This window comes from Semicossyphus pulcher, unplaced genomic scaffold (genome assembly GCF_022749685.1).
Source record: "Semicossyphus pulcher isolate SPU_LCO1_2020_fin unplaced genomic scaffold, fSemPul1.0.p SCAF_24, whole genome shotgun sequence".
In the NCBI taxonomy this organism is placed as follows: Eukaryota; Metazoa; Chordata; class Actinopteri; order Labriformes; family Labridae; genus Semicossyphus; species Semicossyphus pulcher.
In genome coordinates, this window is record NW_027211698.1 from 503,574 (window position 1) to 526,309 (window position 22,736).

Here is a 22,736-nt window from a genome sequence, read left to right on the forward strand (position 1 = left end):
TCAAGTTCATGTTACAGTTACTTTAAAGTATCAAACCAGAAAGATTTCAGTGAATGATTGCAGAAGTATGTTAGTGTAATTGCAGGTTCTATTAAATTATATTCAAGGGGATATTGAGTAATTAGTTTGACAGTGAGTCTTTAGGTTGGTTTGGTTTTAAACAGTTTGCTAACTTTTCCACCATTAACTTTTTTAACCATTTACAGATTACTTTAGGCAATTCAAATAATTAATTTACTACTTGAAACCAACTGTGAGAAGAAATCTTTGTGCTTGCTAGCTGGGTAGCCTAATCTCAAGCACAATATATACATATACATATATGTGTATATATATATATATGTGTGTGTGTATATGTATATATTGTGCTTGAGATGTGAATTTGAGATGTGAATTTGAACAAAAGTGTTGCGTTTATATTTTTGTTCAGTGTACATATGTACACTGAACAAAAATATAAACGCAACACTTTTGTTTTTGCTCCCATTTGTCATGAGCTGAACTCAAAGACTTTTTCTATGTACACAAAAGGCCTATTTCTCTCAAATATTGTTCACAAATTTGTCTAAATCTGTGTTAGTCCACTGGATTGTGTAATTAGAGCCGCATCCCTACCAATGGCCTGTTCTTCATAGCGACAGTCTGTTATCGAGAAATAACAGACCTCGAAATGCCGTAGTTAACCAATCAGAATCTAACACAGCCATGTAATAATAATGAAATAATGCCCTTGAGGAGCTCACTGCACCATTCACTTATTTATACTGCTGTTCAGTGATGAATCTTATATGATATTAATATGTTTAGAGTGTGACTTTATTCAAGAACATGCCAAAAAGGAAGAAGCAAATGTGTTTTCTGACTTTGCACTGCAATTCCCTGTGACAATGTAAAATTACAGTGCCTTAACTGACAGCAGAGGGAGCCACGGCATGACTGTTGCTCTCTCATGGCATGAAGCTGAAGAGCATTTTTTCAAAGTAGCCCTATTGTGCGTCCACCCACACAAGCCAAAAGAGAGAGAGAGAGAGGGAGCAACAATTAAAATAAATGACGTGATTGATTACTCTCCTGTTACATCTTATTATTCACATCTTAAAACTAGAGCAGCAACAAGCCAGCTTCCCTCCTTCTCCCCTCACTCGTCTCAGTCTCCATTTGTTATTGACCCAGTTTTCCACGGCCGTGTGAAGTCTCGCTGCCTGTTATGTTCAGACGAGAAAAGGAAGGGGAGCAAAGTAGTGGTGGTGGTGTTGGGGGCAAATGATTTGTCGGAAAAAGAAGCTGTGTTCTATAAGGAGAGCGGGGCAGAGATTTCAGTGACAGCAGAAAGCTCTTTCCGCAGAATCTTTTGATTTTAGTGGTAATGAGTTCAGAGCCAAAGGCTGCAATCCAGCTCCAAAAATAGTCCCCCTCCCCTTTTTTTGCCCTCCCTTGTTTCTTATAGACTTAAAAAATGGAAATTCCTGCTTACTTCTAAACCACCCTCTACTTGTCATTTTATGTCTGTAAACAAGTAGAGTGCATATTTGGAACAAGACTGGCACAGTGAAAATCTATCTATGGATTGGACAAAAAGCAAGACACGCTTATGTGTATCATAGCAACTGGTGTCACAAATGTTGTTATTGAAAATGTTCCTCAAAATACAGCATCATAGTTCTCCTTCTGTTGTGTATGTGACGAGGATTGTACATAATTAATGTTTTTAAAGTACATGATAAATTCTATGAATCCCTGATTTAGAGGTTAACAGTCATTTTTACAATATTAAATGTAACTATCAGGGCTAACTGAGACTGCATAAATATTCTAATTGCTCGCTTATAGTGTTTCCAGGATATTTAAATCAGTTTGTTCACATCATCTTTTATTCATGGCGACTTTAATAGCCTGAGGTAAGAATTAAGGATAAACAGTTTTCATTACATTTTAAATACAGCTATCTATTAAAAATTCAATGTTCTAATTCAATGTTTTTAATCAACAATGGATGAAATAACTGGACTGTGAGAGTTTTAGGTTGGTTTTATTACCAGCCAAAGCAGCAGACGTTTAGTGACCAGAAAAATACTTGGGGGCAGGTTTGGGCACAACCGATGCTAGTATATATATATATATGGACGACGTGTCTCCATCTACCCTCATTGTACAAAATCAAAGCCAAAATAACCCCCGTTGCGGGTGCTGCCATCTTGCGCTGGTGACGTCATTTGGAGAAGCAGTAGCCACTTCCGCTAACCAAAACAAACACTTAAAGCTCCTGTTAAGCATTTTTTGCAGTTTATCAAACAGACTCACATTAATTCTGATTGTTTAATATGACCTAGAAAAGCAAAACAGACCATCAGCAACTAGACTTATTATTTCTATTTAGATATTTTTAATGCCTGAAACCACTGGCGAGGGGTAGGTGTCAAACGAAGCGATTAACTTCATGCTGCCTTTTGTTAAAAATTTTCAGAGCAAAAACTGATACATATGACTGTTAAAGAAAGCAGGATGAGATTTTTTGTAAAAAAAAAAACACTTAAGCATGTACAGGACAAAATAAGCAAAGAGATAAGAGGTATGGCTTTGTCCACAGGGGATGTGATTGATGTGCAAAATCCCGCATGCCGGCATGATTAACGTTTGACGTTAACAGATTTGGAAAGTTCACTGTAGGTATTGTTTTAGTTGCATCTCCTCTCGCTGTTCCTCCCCTACTCTGCTAATCCGGAACAGATCGGCTGCAGGAGCCAGATTAGTCAACTGAGCTGTCAATCATCCTTTGTTACAGCATCAAATACCTAATTTAAAATAAACTTGTCAGAAAAACTAACTATAATGACAGAAACCATGTTTGAGAAACATTTATTTGGCGTGTATTTTGATTTTATAGTTTGACTCATGTCCCCATCTGTTAACATGTAGGAGACCTATACTGCAGCCAGTCAGCAGGGGGCGTTCTAAATATTTGGCTTCACTTTTAGGGAGCCGTCATGTCGTCCATCTTTTTATAAAAGCTGTGTCCCAATCCAAGGGCTGCAGCCATCGAAGGCTATATTTGAAGGCCAATTGTGTAGCAGATGCGCGTCGAAGGCTGTCCCAATTTGAAGGCTCCTTCAGATGCGGCCGACAAATGCGTCCTCTGTTTCCCTGGCTCCATCGACTGCATCCTTCGCGGCCCACCGTATTCCGAGATGCATTGCGCGCCAATTCAAATGAAATGGCCTAGGAATACACTTTAAAATGTAAACGTAAACTCAATCAAATAGCTGGCGTTACACATGTTTAAGAAAACGAAAGGGCCCTTGACACAATTTATTTTAAAAATAATATGTTAACTTACGCAACGTTAGTTATGTTAGCTAGTTAGCCTGCTGGCTACCTGTTGCTAGACGACAGGAGCGGTGTTTGGTGACGCAAGGGTAGACCAGACCGTCTCATTTCAGTTCGGCTTCAATGGTTTACGCAGGCTATGAATGGAGCATCCTCCGTGGACCGCCTCCTTCGAAGGCTGCAGCCCGTGGATTGGGACACAGCTAGTCTATGGGCACAACACATATTTGAGGTGTTGCCTGCCCTGTTTTCTATGTGGCCCTCTAGTGGCAAAGTGTGGTCACCCTGACTGTCACAAACACGTGTGTATGTGCTTTGTCAAAGTCAGCACTTCCTACAGAGGGCAGTAGCTTCCTCCAAAGCATTTAAGCAACCAAAGAACAATCGTTTTTAAAAAGTCTTTCTGTCTGGATGCCACAGTAAAACATCCTTCATTAATAAAGAATGCTGGTGCGTGCTTGTCTGATTTAGAGGGTAGACAGAACCTGCTGTCTCAGAAGTAAAGTCTTTCTTCAGCTTAGCTGGGGGAGGCAGGTGATGCTCCGGCACCACATGCAGCAACAGGGAGTTACGCCTGAGTTGGAAAATCCCATGCAGAACACTGTGGAACAGAACACATGGAGCTGCCAAACGGGAACATCCAGCTCCTTCACAAGTGGGGAGAGAAGGAGGTGTCAAGCTGCCCTTTTCTTTTTCCATGCTGATGACTGGCAGCCTGAGCTGTTTTCCCGCTGGAGCTGCTGTCTTTGTTGGGGCTTTTCTGGGCCAGCTTGCCTTAGTTTCTGCCGAGGTAGAGCCACTGGATGAAACTCTGGGTCCTCTTGCATTGTACTGCATGTTTACTCCTAAACAGGTGATCACTCCACAAGACAAAACAAGGAGTAGCTTTTTAGCCATCCTTTAAGCCTGGGGTAATTTCTTCCCTGCATAATGTGATCTGGTGGTCTCTGTTACTACTTCATGCACTTGAACACAGCCTATCAAATCCATGCTGGGAGCTTTAGTACTCTGAAGGCAGCCACAGCACCCCTGCTTGGCTCTGTTGAAAGTATAAATGTCGGTAGACAAGTAAGGATCCTTCCCTGACAAGCTCGCTCTGCGTGCTAGCCATCATCGTGGGGATTTTCAATGGGAAGTTGGCATAGTGCTGTCATTGACTGGGTACTTTGATCACCACCTGGGTATTTTCCAGCCTGAGGCAGCAAGAGCAGGCTTGGTGTGTGACCCACACACACACCAAGCTCAAGACTTTATTTTGGAATCTGCATAGTTGAGCTCTAGAATCTCAGTCACCACTTTTGTGAGGGAGATAAGGATCAGCTCTCTGAGAGAGGTGTATAAGCTTGGGTGCCAATCTGTAAAACATTTTACCTCAAATGGCCGGGGAGATAATTTCTCTAGTTGTGTGAAGACTGGAAAGTTAATGTGTTTCAAAGGCAGTTAACCCGGCAACAGAGTAGTTAGCTAAGATAGCTAATAGTTAAGCTAGGGAAGAGGTTAGTAAATGGGCTTATTGACTTATGTATGTAATCAAGGTTTTGCAGGATTGTCTAATTGGCACAGGCCAGTTTCAGGCCTTCGTTCTAGGCTCTTGCAGAACTTTAAAACTGGGAAGTCCTTTTTTAACAAACCTCTCTTAGTGTTTTTAAAAAACAATTAAAACACTTCTTACGCATCTTAAACATACCGATCAAGTCCAATGCTTCACTTGGCAGCAGGGACGTGCACACACATTTTTGGGGGCAGGGGCTCAAGCTAAATAAAAGGGCACCAACATACACTAATTCCCACCCTGGTGTTGTCATACTGCCTCCATCCATAATCACACATTACTTTGCTGAAATGGGTTGTTTATATTCTACTGAACCACAGATTTGTTTTCATGAAAGTAATGCAGTCAGTCAGTGTTCAGTTGTTTAGACTAATTAAGCCTCAATAGATCAGTGGTTTCTTGAGAAAGACAGGTAGGAAGGATGCAATTTAATGGCATCCAAACAGATCATACCTTTCCAGTAGGTACACTTCCTAAATGTGGCACGGTTCATGCTCTACAGATTGTATCATCTTTTTCTTTATTTTATTAAGGGCACTTTTCGACTCTGGGGGCACAAGGGCAGGGGCTCAAGCCCCCCTTGGGTCCATCTGTGCATGCTTGGCTCGCTTGACCTTTGACCTCTTGCTTGTTTAAAGGTGGGGTATTATGCTAATTTCAATTTTCATATTTTTGATATTTCATATCAATGTGATACCTGTGGAGTAACTTGGCATAATTTACAGTTAAACTCCTTTTTCTCACACTGGTGCTCTATGCAGACCTCAAACAGCCTCTGCCTGAAAAGACCCAGTCAGCTCTGTCTCTTTAAGAAACCCCGCCCCTACAAGTCAGTTTTTTTAAATCTAAATGGCCAGCTCTCTGAAGCCTGGCAAGGTGCAGAACTCAGTATTTGAGGCACGTCTCCTTCCCTGTGGCCATGTTACAGAGTTGTCTGCAAAGAGTAAACTTCATTATTCCGATTTGAAATTGTCTGGTGCTCTTGTTCTTTGGAAGAGTAAACACTGATGTCTTTCCCTCACTGCCAAAGAAACACATACTCCAAGACATTCTTAACCAACTTGTTGAGCAGAGTGGCGGAGTGAAAAAAAGACTGAGCTGCTGGGTGGGTGTGTCCTTGAACTATGCCAGAGGCAGGAAGTTCTGCTGTATCTCGAGGGGACTCCATAAAAACACAGTATTTCACACGGGGGTGGTGCCTTACGTCCTGCGTCACACAGAGAGTTGTGTGTCTGATGCGTGTTCTCGTCAGCTCGCATTCATCTCATCTCAGCTACTACTGTGACTAGACTTCCCTGCAGATTTTAAAATTACTTCTTGACTTCTTGATTCTTTATAGCCCTATTGGGCAACGCTTCACACGTGAGGCTCGTTTCAAAGGAAACCTGTCAACGTAAAGTTAGCTTGCTAACAGTTAGTGCTTAGACGGGTCACAGAGCTCGTCGACGCATGCATTGTTACGTCCTGCAAAGCTACACCCTTCCGGGTGAAATACCATGTTTTTAGGGAGTCTCTTGAGTTCCTCCACTTTGTGACATCACAAAGTGAAGCATCTGGAGAAGTCTGTCTGAAAGCAAGCGTTCACAACAGCCTACAGACTGAGACCTTTTTTAGCAGGGGATTACTCCAACAAACTTTTACCTACAGATTTTACATTTCACCCATGTTGAGTCTGGACATCCAACATTGTAATATTGTATATATGTCTTAAAATGTGGAACAGCATAATACCTCCTCTTTAACTAGGGAGGACGGGTGTATTTGCAATCAGAAACCAACAACTCCCTAATTATTCTGCCCTTTTCATCAGAATCAAAGTTTTTTTTCTATTTTCATTGAGGAACTGAATGCTTTGTTCTGTTTTTTTTTCTGACTTTTCTCTGAGTAACAGAGAAACAGGGCCGACTAAAACAGTGCATGTCTAATTCTTGTGGAAACAGAACCCATTTCCATTTGAGACCCGTGCACATTTTTTTTCCTCTCACAATTATCTGCTTATGATTCCCTTGGAGAAGCGTACCAATTTCACACTAGTGTTTTTCAAAGTGCAATCCAGCCAAACATTATTTATTTAATGACAATCCTCGGCTTTTAGCGGACGCCAAAGTGGCTCCCCTGCTGTCATTTTGACATAGCAGTTTGTTGTTGACCATTTTCCTCTCAGTCTCATAAGGATTCTCTTTAAATACATTAATTCGCTAACAATTTCAGAAACTCCGTCATATCTGTCTCTTGTTTTCTAATCTGATAATGACGATGCAGCGATTCAGCAAAGGCTCCGCATTCTCTAACCATCCGGTATAATTTCATTTGAAGCCCTGTCCTATCCTTGAAATTAGTTTTGTGTAAGTATCCATGCTGCTTTTCACAGCACTCAAATAAATACAATTAACGTCATTTTTATTTCTATGAGAAAACGGCAATCAGTGTAATCTATGATAAGGAAGGAAAGTTATGTAAAGTTCAGCCTTGACTTTTGTGAAATCACAAGCGGCAGTTGTGTGTAAATGTGTGTGTGGGTTGTGTTTCATCGCATCTGACTCTCATCGTCATATACATGTTTCTGTTCTCACTGCAGGCACTGATCAGCGACGGCGAATTAGCTATCATATTCTGCAGCAAACACGACTCTCTGTCAGCCCATCCTCTCTAAAGTTTATCTGCACTGTCAAGGCGTTCGCTTGTTTAATCATAACTGTCTCCCCGTCCGCAGTAATTGTTTCCACCCAGGAGGGGGTTTCAGAGGTTTAGGAAATTGGCTTTTTATGCTGCATTAGTTCTCTTGCCATTTATTTGTCTCTCTCCATTTCTGTTTCTTCCTCTCGCTCAGAGTTGATATGCTTCTTTCTTAATTTACTCTCCTTCTCTCCCCTTCATCAATTCTTCCCCGCCTCTTTCACTTTGTCTTGTCTCCATCCTCTCATTCTTCTCTGCAGTCAAATCAGCATTTGTTTCACAAACATTTTGCCCACTTGTTTGTGCTAATGAACATAGTTCCTCAAGTTGAATTTCTCTTCCCAGAAGGGGTAGAACTTTTATTGGAAGGGTAACAAACCGACATCAGTCTTGTCCCAGAAATGGACTTGATTGTCCTGTTTTTACAGCCTCGCAAACAAAGACAGAAGATGTGAAGCCAGACTAGATCCAGACATTCTGAAGTGGCTGGGAACATGCTTCCTTGACCTTCCTTGACATTTATTCTGTTAGCGTTAAAAATATTAGAATGAGATTTTAACATAGACTGTATAAAAGAAGTGGACATGGCCACCTTAACATAACCCATCGGTTGATGTACTGCAAGTTGATGTATTGTCAATCACAGGTAGCCATGCCCTATAGCATTCCTTGCTTTATCATCTATTTTAACATAAGTAGGACCTTAATTTACAAATGAAAGGCATGCTCTATTAAAGGAGCAGTGCAGTTTAGTGTTAGGAATTATGGCTCTTTGAAGGGAGCCAGATCTTACGGCTCCGTTCCTTTCCGAGAGCCATCGTTCTTTGGTCAGACTCGCGAATGTGCCTGCACTATTCTCCCGTGTCAACACACGCATATTTAAAATTCTGCACTTTTAAAATTTAAAAGGAAACAGCAGAATACTGTCGGAACAATTAATCAACGTCATTGATCTGCCAATAATTTATGATACAACTCTGTATGACTACAGAGATGTCAACAAAAAAAACATCAAACTTGGTGGAGGGTTATATTGTTGCTCACCGTCTGCACTATGTTGTGGTGAAATGATTCCTCTGCACGTGACCTATAGCAGTTGAAAAAAGCTGCATAAAGGGGAGTGGATCTAGGGCAGGCAGGGAAACAGCACAACTAAAATAAGAACGGCTCTCACTTGCGACTCGGTTCCCGTCGTTTGCACCAAAAAGCCGTTTAAAAGAATCGGATCTTTCACAAACGTCACAACGATGCACTTGCCACTAGTGCAGTTACCCCCTACTGGCCATAAAAGAGAATGTAGGTTGAGGCACTTTGGAATTGGCTTCACTTTTGAAATATACTCTGCATATTACATCCCATTTTTGGGCCTTTTCTGTCATTTAACATTATCATCATTGGTGATGGAAAAACAAATGATCTGAATCACAGAAATAAAAAGAAGGCTAAGTATCCTAATAGTGGTTATGCACCAACAAACTTTTGAGATGCTCAGGAACAAAACCAGCATTTCAACTTGACAACCCACGGCCCAATTCTAGTTCAAGGCGCCAAAATGCTCTTGGGATAGTTGCTACAACTTTTGTGTCGCTTCATTAACAAAGTCAGTAAGTACTTGGCCCCACTAGCTTTAGTAATACGGTAAGAGGTGGACATTTCTCAATGTTTATTAACATTAAAAACAGAAGTTGGGCTTTGATGTTGGCTTTAAAAGAAAAGAGCAAAAAAAAGAGCGCAAATAAGGCATGAGAGAGAGGGAGCAATGGTTGAGTGAGCTAGAGAATGACAGATAAGTCCTAATGAGACAACAACGACCGTGACCAAGAGAAACAAAACTTTGTTTATAGAGGTAACCACCATGAAACTCTTATCCTAAAATAGAGATACAAAAAACAAGAGTGCTGGTGCAGCAACTAGAGGTCTTCACGGGTCCACCGGAACCCTAGGACCCGGGACTGAAACTGTGACCCGGATGGGTTTGGGTCCACGTTTTATGGCAACTGGTTCTGACTCGTTCTATAACTTGGATTCCAGGTCTGTTCAACATTATGTGTAAAACCCGAGTGGATCCGGGAAGACCCGGCCGAGATTAGAAAGCGCTGGTCATGATGAAAGAGAAAGTGCAAGCCAAGTGCAGCTTTGGCCACAAGGTGGCACCAGTGACCTGGCTGAGCGAGTGCTCCAGCTGCTTTTGCTCAGGAGGTGAAGGGTCACATCACAGGTCAGGTCCCAGTCCGGCATTTCTCAGTTCTGCCTGGGTCTGGGTTTTAGCTTTCAAATTATAGACGGATCCTGTTTGGTTTCGAGTCGTACATTTCTGGGTCTCTTTGGGTTCAGTCACATTTTGGACCCGTGAAGAACTCAGGAACAACTACAATTGCTGTCGTCTTCCTTTGACCTGACCAGGGTGAGGAGGGCCAAGTGCATGTCCTCATGTGTTCTTAAAGGCAACAAAGGACATGCCTGCTTTAGGCTACATTCACACTTTCATGTTTTCCTTCAGAATGCATCACTTTTGCTACACTTTAACACCCCATGTTGGTGTGAAAATCAGAGCTTTTGATAGTGCGGACACCTACGCACTTCCTGATTGGCTTTACTCCTTCCCTGATTCGTCACCCCCCTATCACATGACCCTTTTCTGGAAAAGAAAACGGACTATATCAGCCTTGACTTTCAGTGGTTATATCAACATAAATAACAAGAGGCCTCTGACCTTGTTGCCTTTGCTAGCTGCTGTTGTGCTGTTAAATTCTGCTTGAATTTGGCAAGTAATTATTTAAGGGATTCTTGTGTCCAGCTGTGTTATCAGCCCATGAAGACATGAAACACCCTTTTAAAATGGAAATGTGTTATTTTGGACATAGCCTTAGAGAAGACTAAGCAGAGCTTGGAGGGGGTGGAATAGGAAGTTTAAAAAAAACAATGCAGCAGATCCTTTGTTTTTGCTTTTACAGTATAAAGAGTGGGTTTAGGATGCATGCTTTAAGCCCACTGAGTCCAAAATGAGATAAGAGATTTCCATCTGTGCTCCTGTAGCTGGTTTGAAGGGGACAAGGCTCAATTGGAAAAAGGGGGGATATAATTGACAGTACATCTGTGCAGTAATAACAATTAAGCAATATTTAAGTCGAAACGTTCCAGTAGCAATTGTGAGGTGATTTGCGTAATGGATAACAACTTGATGAAGGTCATTTGAAGCTATTGTGCCTGCATCCAAACATTACTTGTCCCTCAACTTATTCGCTCTGTCTCTTTATCTTCTTGGTCGCGTCATTGACCACATGTTGCATAATCTTCTATACAAAAATCCTGGTTTACTGTCTCATCCTAAACAACTCCTGACTAGAGGTCTTCACAGGTCCACCGGAACCCTCAGGCCCGTTTTATGTGGCCAACCGGTTCCGGGTCGGGACTCGTTCAACATTATGTGTAATACCTGAGTGGATCCGGGAAGACGCGCTGGTCATAATGAAAGAGAGAGTGCAGCTTTGGCCACAAGGTGGCACCAATGACCTGGCCGAGCGAGTGCTCCAGCTGCTTTTGCTCAGGAGGTGAAGGGTCAGATCACAGGTCAGACTCGGACAAACTAGACAGCTAATGTTAGCAGCCGTGGCAAAGAGTAGTCGTTATCTTTATTATGCTAGATGCAACAAAACGGCAATGCTGCTTCTGAACAATCAGCGCATTTTAATCTGAAATAACTGGTGGATTAGCATTGCTGTTTTTATTAACATGACATGGATAACAGGAAGCCCTAATGCTTTAATGAACTTTCCTGACAAGGAGGATGGATTATATGCACGGCCAGGCGAGAGAAAGCTATGTCACATTAGGTAGGAAAAAAGTTTTCTTTTGACAACTGACAACTAGCTTGTTAATAGCAATCAGCTGTGAAGTCGGTGCTGATCGGGTCTGATCCACCCGGCTGGGGTCAGCTCTGACATTTCACTGTTCTGCATGGGTCTCGGTCCCAGCTTTCACACAATAGACCGATCCTGTTCGGTTCTCTTCGGGTTCGGGCACAACATTCTGGGCCCGTGAAGACCTCTACTCCTAACTGAATTCTGCAGTTTCTCTGCTTTGCCAAATGATCAAATGCAACAATTCTTTCCCTCAAGTTTGTGTGCTCAGTGCATTTTATAATCCTGCATCAGACTCAAGAGGAGGGAGAGTCATGACCCTTTAAAGCTGGTTTAAGATTAGCATTCCTCGCATGATTGACAAATGCCTGGCTCTATTTATTTAGATATTTAAATCCCAAAAGGAAAGCATAATCCGTTGCAACTCTGACCTCCCAAAATATGTACACATAATAATTTGTTGAGCTTTGTTTGTGTTGTAATGAATGATTTTTATGGTAATTGCGAGTGGATGTAAAGTCCAGCCAATAAACTGTGCAACTGTTTTCTTCTCAGGCATTTTGTACATCTGCCTACTCGCAAACATTTCTCTAAAAGAAGCACCGTTTTTTTTAGGCGAACTCTCTCAGTGATGTGTCTGCTTTTGAACCTTTTAACCATCTGGCAAAGAAACGAAACCAGCTTCTACATTTATCTGCCCAGCCTACTCTAACACTTCCTCGTCTGTACCTTTGTGATGTTGTTTACTTTATGCCATTTCAAATTATCGCATCTCCTAAAGAGGCCTAGAATGAATGCTGATGCACAATTTAGAGGAAAGTCAAGGGCAAAAAATGTTACATTTGATAATCAACTTGAATTGCTTTTCCAAAACCTCCTTTAAAGCACACAGTTAAGGGTTTGAAGGTAGCTACAGTGGCTAAAAGTCAGGGGAATGGAAATGCTGAAGAAGTGCAGCCAGATTTTGAATGATTGTGGAGTACTGTGCTCTCTGAGCTGGAGAGACCAGTGGACACCTCTAACCTTGCAAAGATGTCTCTCCTGCTGTCTAAGGGAAATAAACCCTCCTGAGGTCAGAAGAAAAAATCTGTTTCCCACTCGTGTGTGTGTGTGTGTGTGTGGGTGTGTGTCTTTTGTACTTATCCCCATTGGATTCTCTTGCTAATTCTGAATTTACAGACCGTTTCAGGGTCTCCTTCGGGGCAATTAGTGATAATTGAGATTCCCATTAGGCCAAAGGCTTAACATCCTAACTGTAATAGAATCAATTTAATATTACAACTGGTCCGGTCTTCATGTAAATTAAGGCTTTTTTCATTTATTTTTCCTCCTTCAGCGTGAAAGTAAAGTAAACAAATGTGACATTTCGGTCTGAATCAAGCTCATTACCAAAGCTGAGTACTGTCCTTTAGTAAGAACACATATATTGGATATTGACCGGGGGTTAGACTGGAATTAAGGCTTAGAGCTGGTTGGTGTATCATCCATTCATCCATTATCTATACCATTTATCCTGTTCAGGGTCGCGGGGGGCTGGAGCCTATCCCAGCTGTCATTGGACGGGAGGCTGGATACACCCTGGACTGATCGCCAGTCAATCACAGGGCTGCCACATAGAACTGGTCACGCTCACATTCACCCTACCGGCAATTTAAGAGTCACCAGTGAACCTAACAAGCACGTCTTTGGACTGTGGGAGGGAGCCGAAGAGCCCGGAGGGAACCCACGCATGCACAGGGAGAACATGCAAACTCCACACAGAAAGGCCCACTACGTCCTTATAGTTGTGAGGCGACAGCACAAACCGCTGCACCACCATGCCGCCCCTTATTCATCAATTGAAAGAAAACGTTCTGGCAAAATTTCATCATACACAAAATTTACAGCCCAATTTTTTTGGGGGTTGACATGATGCTATGTCTTGCTATTTCTTGCTACTTGCTATTTACCCAAAGAAATACTCAAATTTCTGAGCAAAAAAGGCCCCTTGGTAAATTCCATTTGGGTTTTGATGCTCTAGCATCTGACTTCTTCTTGCACGAAAAGTGGCTAATGGTGGCTAATGTTTGCACACGGTAGCAAGAGCAAATATGGTAAATAGTGCTGTATAACAAACATCACTCAGTTCACTGATTGTTTAACTCCACATGTGCAATAGCTTAGTATTTTAGCTTTCTGCTAAACAATAGTTTAGCATTTAGCATTATCTTATCATATTTTGCGGCCTCTTGAGGCTTACCAAAAATGCTGTTTTATAATATGTATTATATTAAATGAATATGGCAGTTAGCAAACACTTTCCTATAACTACATCCAGCAAAAGAAGAACAAAGTTCGCATTCATCTGAGTTGTATTTTCTGGCCGAAATGCTGGAAACAAGATTTTTTGTTGACACATTACTGAAATATTATCCATAAGCTTGAAACATCATTTGCAGTAGTGTTTCTGGCCACCTAAAAGATTCTCTTGTTTAAGGTCTATTTCAGCCTCTGCCAATTCCTTTTATTAGCTAAAACGACAGTATGTGGCTTTTAAGCTGCTAAATGCTACACTGTGTTCACCAGCTAGTGAACACAGTGCCTGGCTGAAAAAGGCTATGTCTAAACAGTCCTGGGAGCTAACCCAAAAACCGTAAAACCAAAACAATGAACCGTTAATTAGCTTTTAAATGCAAGTAGTCATGTGATCAATTAATAAAATAAATATATTAGATCTGGAATAGCCTCTCTGAAGCAGCTTTAGGTATGCTAACACTTTTTAGCATGTTACTTCGAGTCAAATAATAATCCACAGTTCCAGGAGGCAGTTCTGGTTTGTGACTTTGTAGGATGGGTTACGCCCAGTACAACATTACATGAGGTCCAATCATGGACCCTGCCAACATCTTTCCAGTCATCCGTCCTTTTGAAATACATTTTGCAATGAGAGAAAAAAAACAGTCAGTGAAGCCTGATGTGTATGTTCTTTAGGTTTATACACCTTTCATGCTAATTCTGTAACAATTAGCAGATAAGCTCATAATGGGAAGCTATTGTATGGATTTGTACAATGAAAATCAAATCTCAGTTGTCATATGATGCTTCCTTGAGATTGCACAGGACAACATGTTTGAGTAAACCTTCAAAATAAGCCTGGTTATCCAGTAATTCCAATAGCTTGTTATGAAGGTCATTAAAGAGCTTGATCTAAATATAGAAATGAGTGCACTATAGGTTGTGTATGTGTGGTGGCCCACCCCTCCCCCTTCTCCTTCTGTCTTGCTCATGTGCCCCTGACGTTTATTAAACTTGAGAAAAATGGAGTGAGAGAGACAAATGGAGGCTGAGGTTATAAAATATTAATGCTCAGTATGTCCAGGCCCCTCGTTTCTACTCCCCTCCCTCCCCTTCTCACCATCCCTAAAGAATTCGCTGTCTTTTCCAGCCCATTGTATAGAGTCACGATTGTGCCAACACTCCCCCTCAGGCCTATAAGGTAGAGAAATTAGTCACCAAGGTACATCAAACTACTATAATTACTTTTTAAGGGCAAAATGAGGGTCATTCATTGGCAAGTCTCTTGCTGGCATCGTGCAGGCTGCCTTGACACGTTTACTATTGTCCAACTCGCTAAGTCATTGGTATATGGTGCCATAGCACAGCAGCCTGTCCAATGAGAAACAACTCTTTCTCTTTAAGAAAGATACAATACAGCCCACCTCCCCAACAGTTCCTATGAGGATGATTTCTATTTGTATTGCAGACTCAAGCAGTCACACAAAAGCCAACTATTGCCCAGCATCCCTTGGGTGTGTCAGTGAAGTGGTGATAAGGCACATTTTTCTATGCTGCTAAGCTAACAAGGAAAAAAAGGAAAGGCACGCACTTGCTCTGTACAGTACTCAGGTGTCATCCTGCAAGACACTGCAGCGCCCAACCTGATCTGTACAAGCACACATTCCCACATATTACTACTGTTTAGCGCACATTAATCATCCATCCATCCATGTCTGTTACTAAAAGTGCTTTTACACTACATCTCACATTCACACACTAATGACAAAGGCCTAAGTGCCAATCTCAAATCAGGATTCTATGCCCATTCATACACAACTTGGGGTTTAGTGGACAAGGACACTTCGACATGTGACTGTAGCAGTCAGGGATTGAACCCCCAACCTTCCCATTGAGAGACGACCGATTCTACCACTCAGCCACAGTCGCCCCAAGGTTTGAGTAAAAGCGCTTTGAGTGGTCAGAAGACTAGAAAAGAGCTATACACATACAGTCTGCTGCTCTGTCATTGCCACCGCTTCCCTGCACCAGTACTGTGCTCATAGTTTCAGCCCCACCACCAGCCCTAGCATCCACCTGCACGCTCCGGGTCCGGCTAGGAGGTTTAAGAGGTCGGAGCCTAGACGCCAAACAAAGCTATGTTCTGCTGCTCTAGTAAACATTTCAAACAATTACAAACGTGAGCTGTCTGACTGAAGTGGCCATGCTCCTTAACCATACCCACTATCATCATACCGTTTAACAGGACATAGGCAAAGCTTATTTCAGTTTATGCACCTACAACCTGCCTGCTTGTTGTGACGACAAGCTGCGAGAGCATTTGGTAGAAATATTAATCATTTTCCTCAATAATCCTGCTTCAGTAGTAGCTAAATATATTCACCCATGCATCCACCATCCACGATGCAAAAAGAAATGGTATAATTGTGTGTTTAATTTAAGGCCCACACCCATCTCTTTATCCGTCCATTCTCCCATCCATATTGTTTTTGCTCTTTGATGATTGGAAGCTGCAGAAGCTATGAGCCGGGGGGCATGCGAAGCATGTGTTCTGTCTTCAGACGTGATGTTGTGCCTGTAAACACTTCATGTTTGTGAATCCCACTGTCGCCAAACCCTGAGCAGCACTTGAGTCTCCCAACAGTCCTCAAAGACATCAAAACATCCTGCTGAGATAACAATAAAACCTAAACCATCACCGTTTAAGAACATGTGAAACTAGTGTTTGTTGTTTTTTTTTAAAGAAGCTTTTAACAAGTATGAGACAATATGTCAAGACAATGTCACCAGAATTGTCTTTGGTGGGAGAATACAGACTTGCAACGGGGAGTTTGACAGACACAGGAGTTTTACCAGGCTGAGAGGGTCTTACAAAAGAAAAAGGGAAGTGTACACTGCAGCATTTTTTTAGAGCTTGACCCACTCCAGGGTTCCACAATATGTCAAATACAGATGCTTTGTCTTAGCGTTGGGCGTCTCTTACTGAAATCTTAACACACATGGTAGCATCTGTTTAATTCCTTTCTGATAAATGGTTAAACATGAAGTATTAGAATTGGTTTGGTTTAGTAACCAATAAATATGAAAACATTTGGGTGTTCTCAAGTTTGAAGCGCCTTTAAGACCAGGAGTGGGAGCGACAATTCACAAATATGGCAGGTTTTGGAGGAGGAGCTTAGAGGCTACATAAAGGCCCAATGTTGTCCCTGCACTTCCATTTGTCTGTGACCATGCTGCCACTGCACCACTAAGTCTGCTTGAATTGATTTGTTTGAGTTATCTTCTGAGTTATGTTATCCCAGATACAATGCATTCTTTTTTAATTACTGTCTACTTTCCAACAGAGGATTACGTTCTTGATAGAGTTGATCCCAAATAGGTTTATAAATGCAGATAACAAAGTTGAACAAATGGTACTCACTATCTTCATTTCTTTGTTTAAATATGCATGCTAAGAAAATCCATCCTTTCATCCATAACTCCATCCACTCATCTGTCATACGAAATAAATTGTTAAATGGCTCTTGGATCCTTGCGTTTTAATGTGCACCCCAGATAGAAGTTAAGTAATCAAGCAATTGTTTCACTTTAGTGACTGAGTCACTGAGTCACTTATTATTACTTAATGTAAGGTTGAGAAATGATGGTCGGTCGATCCTGGGAACCTTTGTGTGTTTGTGACCTTAGATAAAGCAGTGTTTAACTTTGCCTATCTTCTGGACAGCAGCCACACCTGATCGTAGGATTTGAGATGGTCAACGTCAGGTAGGAATCTGCATCGAAAGCTGAAAGGTTAAAAGGTTATCTTGTAGATGTTGGTTAAAGACTATTTAAACCCTGATGGTGCTGTGTTTCATGAGCAAATAGTTCTGTACACTTTCTCTCCTTCAGCTAAATAAACCAGCCTCAGTGAAGCTCTACTTGTGGTCCGTGTGTGTGTCCTGCATCCCATCTATCTGTTAAGAAATCTTTCCTATCACTTAAGATAAATCTAAAATAAAAAAATAAGTCTTTCATTCGGAAAAACATGATGTTGGTTAAAAATAAGAACTCAGCAATGAGTTTTAGTCTCTCAAGGGGCTTGAACCCTTGTTTCTTTGGGGATAAACCTGGGTTGTTTGAACCATTAATCCCTCCTTACTGCAACATCCAGAGGACTTATTGATCTTTCTACTACATCACTAAGAACAGTAGCTCTGAGTGTCTAATATTGCCCCAAATTGATTCACTTTGGTTCACCTTGTGCATCTATGAGACTCGCACTGCCTGGGTAGGGGAATGGGTTGCTTAGCCACATCAAAACTGGCGCATACCATCTTGTGACGTGGACATGGGGTAAGTAAAACAAAGACCACACAACACAAAGACTACATTAAAAAATCACATCCGCTATTGAGGCTTACTTACCCTGGGGCAGTAGATGCTCTGGATTTCCGGCATATTGCTCAGTTTTTAGGCTTGTTTCCTTGGAAATGGGCGTCCATGAATTTTGAGGGCGGACCACTGAAGAAGGGGTGTTTTTGTTTGCCGTAGTTGAGTTCTAATATCAATACTTTTGCCAGATCCCGCACTTCACCAAGAGACAGCAGTCTTGGTGGCAATGGGTCAAATACAGCTTTTCAAAATTGTCACCTTATTGTCCCTTTAGTGACTTGTGGGCGGCTGTGGCTTAGTGGTAGAGTTGTTCGTCTTTCAATCAGAGGGTCGGAGGTTTGATCACCAGCTCCCTCAGGCTACATGTCGAAGTGTCCTTGGGCAAGACACTGAACCACAAATTGCTCCCAGTGGCATAGCCAACAGGTATGAATGTGATAACTGATTGACAGTTGGGCACTTTTTTCTTCTCCTCTTGATGACAGACCTGACAAAGCTTGAATTTTTACTTCTTACAAATCTGCATCATGATGTTGAAATTTTGGCAAAGGTAAGACCCGCTAATGTCGTGGCGAAATAGGCATGGAAACCCGATCAAGCAGAAGAAGGTCTGGAAGCTCAGTTGTGGAACAAAAAGGGTTTCTCTTTCTGTAACAGTGCAGCACACGGAAAAGGAAGTCTTGACGACAGAGTCGATTATCGCTTATATATCGTCTCAGACTATGGCCGATGGGATCCGAGATTGATTCCTGCCTAATTGTTAGTGTCACGCTGACAGACACTTGATGACAGACTGACTCCTTTCCATGTGCTTGATATTCCATGACTTGCGACAACACTAGACCTATTAATCTAAAAATGTCAACAATGCAAGAAAATGAGTAAAATAACATTTTCTATCCTCTAATTGCTTTTGAACAACGAACATCAACCATTTGGAATCACTACTGCAATTTAAAATTGCCTGGGCACAGATCAGTATAGGGCCCTCTAATGAGAGAAAAGCTGAACGCTGTTTTCATGTGTGATTTCATTCAACTATGGCTGCTTAATTTTAAAAAGCAGACAGTGATGAAATTACAACATCTGCTATACAGGCATATGATTTTCTGCTTGAGTGGACACCAGAGAAAAAAAAGCTCAGAACCCGAAGAGCATTGAGCCTGAAAGCGGGGTTCGGATGATACACCAGAGGAGTGTTGGTAAGGTGAGGTCGCTGACCTCTGCACAAGCATTGGCCTGTACAAGCTTTCATCTCAGAGACATGAGAAGAGGTAGAGGACGTTGGTAGGGGTGTGCATTATTGTGATAAGCTTTCCCCCGTTCAGCCGCTCCATGCCTGCCCTCCTTCCTCCCCTCCTCCTCACCTCCATCTGATCCCATCTTTATCCTTGTCCTTTGTGTGCCTCCTCGCACACCCTCCACTTTCTTTTTGAAGCCCAAATATAAGCCCTGATAGGGCTGAGTGATATGAGTTGAATAAACCCCAGGAATTAATTTTCTCCATCTTTTTGAAACATTTCTGCCTTCTCACCCTGCCTGGCTTCCTTGCTATCTCCCCACTTCCTCTCTTTCTCCTTCAGCAATTCGATTGGGCGGCAGAAAAAAGGTTTCTATAATAGAATATTTAATCCACCAAGCAAAACATTGTGAAATTAGGAGCCTGGTCTCACACAATCATCACGACTCTCTTTTTCACTCACTATTTTCTCCCACTCTTTCATTCTTGTCCTCTTGACTGGATATGCAAGGCCGACCTATATTGATCACCAAGCAATAGCAGCTTTTCCCAATCTGTATTGTTGGCTGCAAAGTCAATAAGCTTGAGCCTCTACAAATCCAAATCTATGAGGAACAAGATTCTGCAAGGGGGATCAGAACCTTGTGGTGGAACATTTTTCTCTTTGAGCAGTGAGCCGAGACTTTCTTCTATTCACAAGTTTGAAGTGACATGAAAATAATGCACTTGACCTAATCTTAGACTTCCCCCAACTCTGTCTTAACCAAGTGGCTCCGGAGGGATGTGGCACAGGCGAGACTTAAAGAACTGGGGTCCGTTTCAGAAAGTGGGTTTAGTAAAAACCTCGGGTTTGTTAACCCTGAAATGAGGGAAACCTCGGGTTTGCTGTTTCAGAAAGAGAGGTAACTTTAACTCTGAGTTGGTTACTATGGTAACTGTGTCTGTGAACCTAACCTGGTCGGGAGCAGGGCAGAGTTTGGCTCTGTCTCCTCCCTCTAGAATATAAAACCCTCATTCGACTTCCTCATTCATTCAGCCCGTCTCACGCGTGTGTTTGAGCGGTTACAAATTAAAAGAAGAAACGTTGTGTCTCTGTGCTGCTCTGACCCCTTTGCAAAAGTCTTTTATAATTATAATAAAAAAATCAAAAGACAAATCTGTGTCAATGTCATCGTGTTTAGATTTTCCACCACCACTGCTGAGAGCGCTTAAATAAGACGCCTCTTTAGTTTAATATTTAAAATATGATTGAAGTGAGGTTCAGCCATGAGCCTGTTCTGCCTGAGCCGCACCTTTGAATGATGTTCTGGTATTTTATTTTTAACTGCTTCCATGTACGTTTTTGTCCTGCTGGATCGCACCTAAATTAATATACATTTTAGCTTCCGGTCGTGATTAAGTATTAAATAAATAGACCAGTTCAAACTTGCACATTTACTCGAGCAGCAGTTTCTTCCCACGCCGCTTCTCCCTCTTTTGCAGCTGCAGCCGTGTTACTTTATTTTTCAAAAAACATGCTCGTATTCGCTGAACGTCCGCGTGAGGATTTCGAGCTCCACTGGTATGACGGAGGAGGACCTCTTTTTGTGTCCCATTCCCATGGTGAATCTTGGTATCGGGGCTCCATTGATGCTGGCTTTTTATAGTCAGCGTGCACGCACTGAACTCCGGCTGAACCTACTCAGAGTTGATTGAACTAACTCTGATCAGCTGTTCTGAAACCAAAAAGCCAAGCCACAGTCCTGGGTTAGACTGAGGGTTTGTTGAACCTCCTTTCTGAAACAGACCCCAGGAAGCGAAATCCATTGCATCGGGTGGGAAAGTTACATTCATATAAAAGTTTCTTTCAATTGTTGCTGTCAGGGGAGACCGCTGCAAACTTGCAGTGGAGATACTGTAGAAATATTTTGCAACTTTACATCAACATTGCTCTCAATAATAAAACAATGCATCAAAACTCACAATTCAGTCAATCAATCATTATTTATATAGCGCCAAATTAGAACAAAAGTTATCTTGTGTACCCTCTCTTGTGTTGTGTGATGAACCACGCATGAACTTTGGCAGCAACACACCATTTATTCTTGTAACATCAGAAGCATATAAGGTCTCTAACAGCCACTCTTGTGATAAAAAGCTCCAGAAATTAGCTAAAACAATTAAATTACAATTAGTCAATTTAGCTAACTGTCAGACCCCATAGCACCCCGCAGCACCCATTCTATATTTCACTATAGTTATTTTTATTGTATCAAAAACGTAAATAAAGTCATGAGCTTTGCATTGTAGATACTTTTAAGGTGTCACTGATTAATCGTTTACATCTTTTGCTCGAAATCTTGTAATCAGCGTCGCGACACAGTGACAGAAGAACCAGGCTGTCCCTGCCAGAGATGGATGCTATTTTCCGGTGGGCAGTGCCCCCCCCGTCGGTAGGGAGGACTCCCAGCTAGCAGGGAACGTTCCCATAACATTGGCTAACATTACCTACAAGTTCTTAGGTTTTAAGGACGTTTATCATTTCAAATAAAGTTCTTGTAACGTTAAAACTTCAACTAAGACAAAACATTTTAACTGCAACGTTCTGAAGATATTTTCAGGATGTTATTGAGGCCTGGGATGTCAGAACGCCTTTTATTTACTCAATGTTGCATAAAAACAAAGGTAGAACATGCTTACTGCAACATTCTGAGGATCTTTTCAGGATGTTAGGACGGCCTGAACTATCAGAACGTGATTTATAAAACGTTCCTGAAATGTGATTTGAACAGTCTCACTGCAACTTTCTGAAATTGTGTTCAGAGAACGTTCTCCTATTATTAAAAACATTGCACGTAACATTCTTAAAACGTTCTTACAACAAACAATTTCCAGCCGAGCTGACCGGGCCACATTGACTTTTCCTCATGTATAAATTCAGCCATTTTTTTCTCGTACAAGTCGCCAACATGCCATTTGTCTGTTGTTGTAACATTGCTGTGTGGGTAGAAGTGATTAAAGTGAGAGTTCTCAGTGACCTGCAGCAACATATAGAATTTTACTGGGGTCTGGAGGGTTAACAATTAAGCCAGCAAAGCATAACGTGGTGAGCTTAAATTACTCAACAACAAATCACTATCCTAAAATTATATAAAGTGAATTCGGAGAGTCTCTTTAACATACCACAAGGAAACAAGAGCAGGTCTGGACTGTACTCTTTGTTATAGTATTTAGAGAGAGGCCCAACGTTTATTCACCATGAGTACAGTTTAGTTGAATAGAAGTTTGTTCATGGTGATGTTGATGGTGATCGAGTCTATGGCTAATTGATGGAAAGCCTTGTCACGTATGGTGGCACCAGAGTTGGAGAGGACCCAAAAGCAGACTACAAAGACGAACTGGCGCTGAGACAAAGTAAGGAAAAGACTAAATACAAGGGCATGCACATAATGACGGA